Genomic DNA, 6,000 nt, shown 5'->3' with positions numbered 1-6,000 from the left:
GAGCAAGCCACAGGGAGCAAGCCAGTAAGCAGCACCCCTCTATGGCCTCTGCGTCAGCACCTGCCTCCAGGTTCCTGACCCTTTAGAGTTCTTGCCCTGACTCTCTCAATGGACTGTGAATCAGGATATGTAAACCAAATGAACCCTCTCCCCCTCCAGCTACTTTTGGATCATAGTGTTTTATCACAGTTATAGAAACCCTAGCACAACATCCAAAGCACATGTATCAAATGAGCCACAACAGTTAGAAACAATTGTCAGAGTCTACAGCAGCAGCTAGTTTCTTCAGCTTAAAAAAGAAAAAAAAAAAAAGAAAAAGAAAACAACTATCTGGGACTTCATGCTATAAAATCAGATGTGTCATATTTTATCTTTATCCTTTAGTTAAGGTAACCAAACACCCACAAATCAAACAAAAAAGAAACCCCAAGACTCCTTAGAATAATCCCCATGTGTAGCATCACGTTGATTGATGGGAAACAGTGGGCTTCCTAATCCAATATATCTTTCCTTCAGTTATGAGTGGCAGTTCTCAGAAAGGCCTAAGTGGAACTATTTTTGCTGACCTGGAAGACGTTTGTCAAACTGTCTTTTCTATAACAAGAAAAACATCTTGTCTTTCAGTTTAGACTTTGAAAGCTTGGGTGAGCTCTGTAAGTGGCCCCGTTCAAAGTGTTCTGAACAATGATCTGGCCATGTTCACCAAGAACAGGATAAACACTGGGTTCCTGTTCTGAGTTTCCTGACAATTAGTATAGTGCTGTGTTCTTAGTACCCATGGTATCAGTAATCACCGAATGTCGGTTTTTAGAGGAGCCAAGGTCTTAGAAAGAAAAAGAAATCATAACACGCAGTGAACCTTCTACAGCTTCACATCGTGACTGCACCTCCACGGCATCCTTTACTCTGGTGGGCCTGAAACCTAACACAACTGCACTTATCAGCACTAGTGTTGATATCTAGACATTACCCTTCTGAGTCTATTTTTACCTGATATCTTAATGGCAGGCCCAATAGTCCCTGGTATCTTCAGCCAGCCTGATGTAATAAAGTTGTTCTTAGATGGTTGTGTTGGTTGATTTTAACTTTAAGAAGCAGGCTGACTCCATGCAGCTATGAAAGCCTTTGACAGGCTAGATTTGCTTCAGACAAGGAACCCAGGCAAAGGCAGCCTTAGATACACTCACCTCCATTTCCTGGCCCATAGAAGCTTCCTGGGTTAGCGGCTCATCTCAGTTCATAGGAGTACAGGGCAAAATGGCACAGGACCAAAAGCAGCGTACTGGGGAGATTTCATGTTGCTACTATGTGCGTGATGCTCTCCATGTTGTATAGCTTATTAAACAGGGAAAACAACAGGAAATATGAAAAAATGAGTTTCCAATGAGGTATATGCTCCAGACTCCTTTGTAAAAAACAAAACAAAACAAAACAAACTTCCCGAGAAACAGGTCCTCAGTGTGAGAAAGCAGTGTGGCCCACAAACACATTCTATGGTGTAATTATTCTGAAGTATAATAAACATGGAATGTTGACTTGATTGTAAGAAAAAAAATTACTCAAGGGGTTCCTCAACCAAAATCCTCTTTAGGGAAAGAATCACTTGATGACAAAATGCAGGCACTGGCTTGCCGGATAAAACTGTGAACATTTTCTAAAACTAAGATGTCACCTCTTACTGTTGTCTGGACAACACTGATGGCAGGTTGGACACCCTTCCCTGTCTGCCATCTGAACCAGTCTAAACTAGTTCAACCCAGAGAATAGAAAGGAATATTCAACTACTCCATTATTTTTTTTTGTAAAAGTTATTTAAGATTACTCATTTCTTAGCATGTCTCCATACAATCCACTCCTGCTGTTTCCTTTTGCAACAGAAGCGTTGCTGGTTTTTGTAGGAGGTTGGCTTTGCTGGCTAATGCTGACCCTCCCCAACTTCTTTGTGAATGATGTCAAGAACAAAAGAAATATTCCAAAGGGACCTCATCTGGGGGGTCCATCTACCTCAACAGAATGTCAGGTGGTTCTTAGAAAAATCTGAAGAGGTGATTTATATGTCTAAAAACAACTAAATTTAAATTCATTTTAAAAAAATGAATACAAATTATGTAGACAATACAATTTATTAAATCCAAGGGAAACACATGACATTTGCCTCTTCCAACAGATTTTTTTGCTGAATATGTAAGTACAAAAAAACTTCTCCAAAGTCCCTGTGGTTTGAAACATCTGCTTAATTAAAATATCCATAAAGATTTGGTAATGGTATGGGTTGTTTTTTCATAAGAAATTTTATTTTACGAGATCTGGAAATATATAAGAAAAATGTACTTGTTTTGCTTAATACTTTGAGGAATCTATTAAATCATTTATTTATCCATCAAGGTGGTGAAGAGGACTTACTTATGCCAGGGACAGGTCTGATACCTGTGCTGATCACACTGACTAAAGGAAAAGGTGAAGAAAATGCAGCAGGGAGCACCAAGTGGGCAATCCTTAAAATAAATGACTTGACCTAACAGGAGAGGAGGATTATGGCTCTTTATGACTTAAAAATGAGCAAAGTAGCGGTAGGTAGCAGCAGCACACAATTTAATCCCAGCATTTGGGAAGCAGAAGCAGGTAGATCTCTGAGTTTGAGGCCAGCCTGGTCTACAGAGCAGGTTCTAGGACAGCCAGGGCTACACATAGTAGCACTGTCTAGAAACAAACAAACAAGCAAACACAAAATAAGAAAAGAGAGGAAAGAAGAATAGAAAGGAAGGGGGGAGGTAGGGAGAAAAGCAAGTAAGAAGAATAAAAGGAAGGAAGGGGAGAAAGAAAGAAAGAGAAAGAAAGAAAGAAAGAAAGAAAGAAAGAAAGAAAAAGAAAGGAAAGAAAGAAAGAAAAAGAGAGAAAAATGATCAAATTAAATGAGAAAACTCTACCTATCTGGGTAGGTCATTGAAAACCTTTCTGAGGTAGGGCATGGTGAGTTCTGTATAGCATTAATGGTTGAACAGGGAATGGAGGTGTTTGAACACAAGGACATCTTGTATGCCAAGGCACTGGGAGTAATGATCAATCACCCTCCTCTGCCTTGTTGCTATGAGTCAGGGTCTCTCCCTGAACCTTGAGCTCAGTAAGCCCCAGGAACCAACTGTCGCTGGTCCTCTTTCTCCTAGCTTTGGGGTGCTAGCATTCATGAGATGATGGCCAGCTTGTTAGGTTGGTGCTTCAAGATCCAACATCAGGTCTCATGGTTACATAGCAACAGCTCTTAACTCTCTCTCCAGCCCCTCAAGTGGTGGCCTTAAAAACAGTAAAGTTTTCATTAGACAACCAAGTTTTAACAAAAGTTTAACAAGTTGCTTTTACGAAACTTGTGTGTCTGATATTAGTTTGTTTACCTCTCACGGGGGATCTTAGCTTCACTTGGTAAAACCCAGTCTCGGAGCATAATGGTGCATATGGGCACAAAATGATCTTCTGAAAATTATGGCTTACCATACCCCCACAACCAGGCGGCGGTGAAAGTAATTAGACGTATGACGTGATAACCCTCAAACAGAGGAACTTACGTCATCCAGCATAGGAACTGATTCTAAGGTTGGTAAGGACTTACAGGTTAGCTCAGGACACAAGTGGAAAGGGGGGATTTGCGAGTGATCAGGTCCCTCTTGGGCCTCAGTTTCCCAACTCAAGTCATTGATGCTTGGTTCGGTGCACAGCAGACCCAAGGACAGCCTGACAGACACTTTCTGCAGTGTAAAATGAAGAGCTGTGTCTTCTCTTGCACCGTGTTCACTTCGATGAGGATGGCTGAAGCAACTGCACCTAACTCCCGCTTTATTTCACATTCTTTTGCGTGCCTTACTAATTCGGCCCTATCGGATTTCTGCAGTCTCTGTAGTAGGAGAATTTGATTGACATCCTTCCCAATAGATCCTTGAAATCCGCGCCAGTGCATTGGACGGTCTCACTGCTCCAAACACTAAAGCCTCAGCCTAGGAGAATGACTCACTGTTCTCCTGGATTAGACAATGCCCCTAAGCCAAGGAAGGCTATGAAAGCTTCCAGGTAGCACAATTCACTTTTCAAAGGGGGCAGAGAGTGAGGTGGGGGTGGGGGGTTGAATTCTTGAAAGCTGTATTCCTGGGAAAACTATGCTCACTTCCTTCCTCCCAAGATTCACCCCCAAATAATAGGAAATGATGAACAATGACTAAGAATTCGGAGTTCTCTTGAGAAAGAATTTTTACAAGTGTAAACTACACTAATACAAGAAGTTGCACGGAAAAGTTCTTGGAAATCGTCATGCTATCTAAAAATAATCGCTAAAATGTAGCCACACACATTGGCTGGTCATCCTGGAGTCATTATGAGTTTTTAAAGTTTTTTTCTAAAATGACCCTCTCCCAACATAGAAAAAAACAAACCACCTGAAAAACAAGGCCAGCAGTGAAAGGTGGGGGTGGGGACGGGGTGTTTCTTGTTTGCCTCTGTCTGTTTTGTTGTGCTAGGGGATGAACACAAAGCCACCTATGTGCTAAGCAAGTGCCATGTAACAGAGCTACCACCTGAGTGGAAACTCCAGAAGGTTGCCAATGTGTGCCCTGATGTCCTTTTCCAGTGGGGATTTATTTTTATGAAGTTCCGTGGAACATGGAACACTCTGGGGCCACTTGAAACAGTGAGGAGTGTATTTGAAAGGCTGATGAGGTTTTACAGACTTTAAACTGGCATATTCATTTATTTAGGGTGGGACAGTGGGCTAGGAAAGAATAACCGACTCTCCCTCCCTCTCTCTCTCTCTCTCTCTCTCTCTCTCTCTCTCTCTCTCTCTCTGTCTGTCTCTCTCTCTTCCTCCCTCCTTCCCTCCATTGGGGTGTTATTTGAGTTAGCAAGACTCCTCCCTTGGGGTATGAATACCCCTCTTAGATGGTTTGGTCTTTGTAAAGTGTCTTAGTGAACACTGTTCTAACGCAGCATTGACCTCAGAATCATCTAGATTCTTGCTAAATATTTGAAAGGAGACAAGAAAACGCACAAGTGAGCTGCCCTTTAACATTTGCTTCGACTTTGTGTCCATTAATCTCCATCCGAGACTCTTTCTAGGCTCGTGTCTGAAACCTATTCTGTGCTTACACAGAATGCATGACGGTCAGTTTCCATGGAGGCAACTGGCCTTACTTTGGGCTTTAACTGGGATCCTCATGTCTAGTTGCTACCTTTTTTCTTAGAGCCCATATCTCTGCCCAGATATTTTGCCTACTGTTCTCACATCTCCAAAACAAGTAAGGGGCTCACTTAAATACAATCACTGATGAATTGTTCAAACATGATGTTTTTGCAAAAGAGAATATGAATGAATGAATGTAGTCAGTATCACTGTTGAGATAAAAGTCATATTAGTTACACGGAAAAGTCAGAATTGACCATCCTTTACCATTTAAAATACACTTAGGTCTAATTTGTTCTCCTAGACACTGAATGTGTTGAAAGGAGCTATTTGGATCCCGGCTCAGAGTCTTTGGGAACGAGAAAGACTTTGGCGAGACACAGTGTACAACAGGATTGATATTACATGGACAGGAGATCAGACCGGTAACTCTTTGTTTGAGTGTGGATTCTGAGGTAACATGACCATGCAGGTTCAAGTGAGGTGGTGCACATCCCACGGGATTGGCGTGAAATTAAAAGGAATAGCGGATTAAATAGTCAGAGAGACAATCCTCACTTCTCTCACTGTCATTCGGTTTCTCAAGGAGCCATATTTTTAAAAAAATGGTTCTTTTTTATAAGGAGCATACAAAAATAACTTTAAGAAACTTGCCTGAGAACAGAGTTCAAATCTTCACTGGTAGAATTCTCACTCAACAAGGGAAACAAGTGTCTAGTTTAAACTGGTGGGTGATTAATGCTTGATAAAATATGACTATTTAATCCAATTCTATAATGATATTTTAAAACTGCTAACTATTTTAAAAAATCGGAGGTAACCTTATTTAAGATTATAAT

This window comes from Micromys minutus (genome assembly GCF_963924665.1).
Source record: "Micromys minutus genome assembly, chromosome: 14".
NCBI lineage: Eukaryota > Metazoa > Chordata > Mammalia > Rodentia > Muridae > Micromys > Micromys minutus.
Note: the sequence above shows the minus strand (reverse complement) of the source record.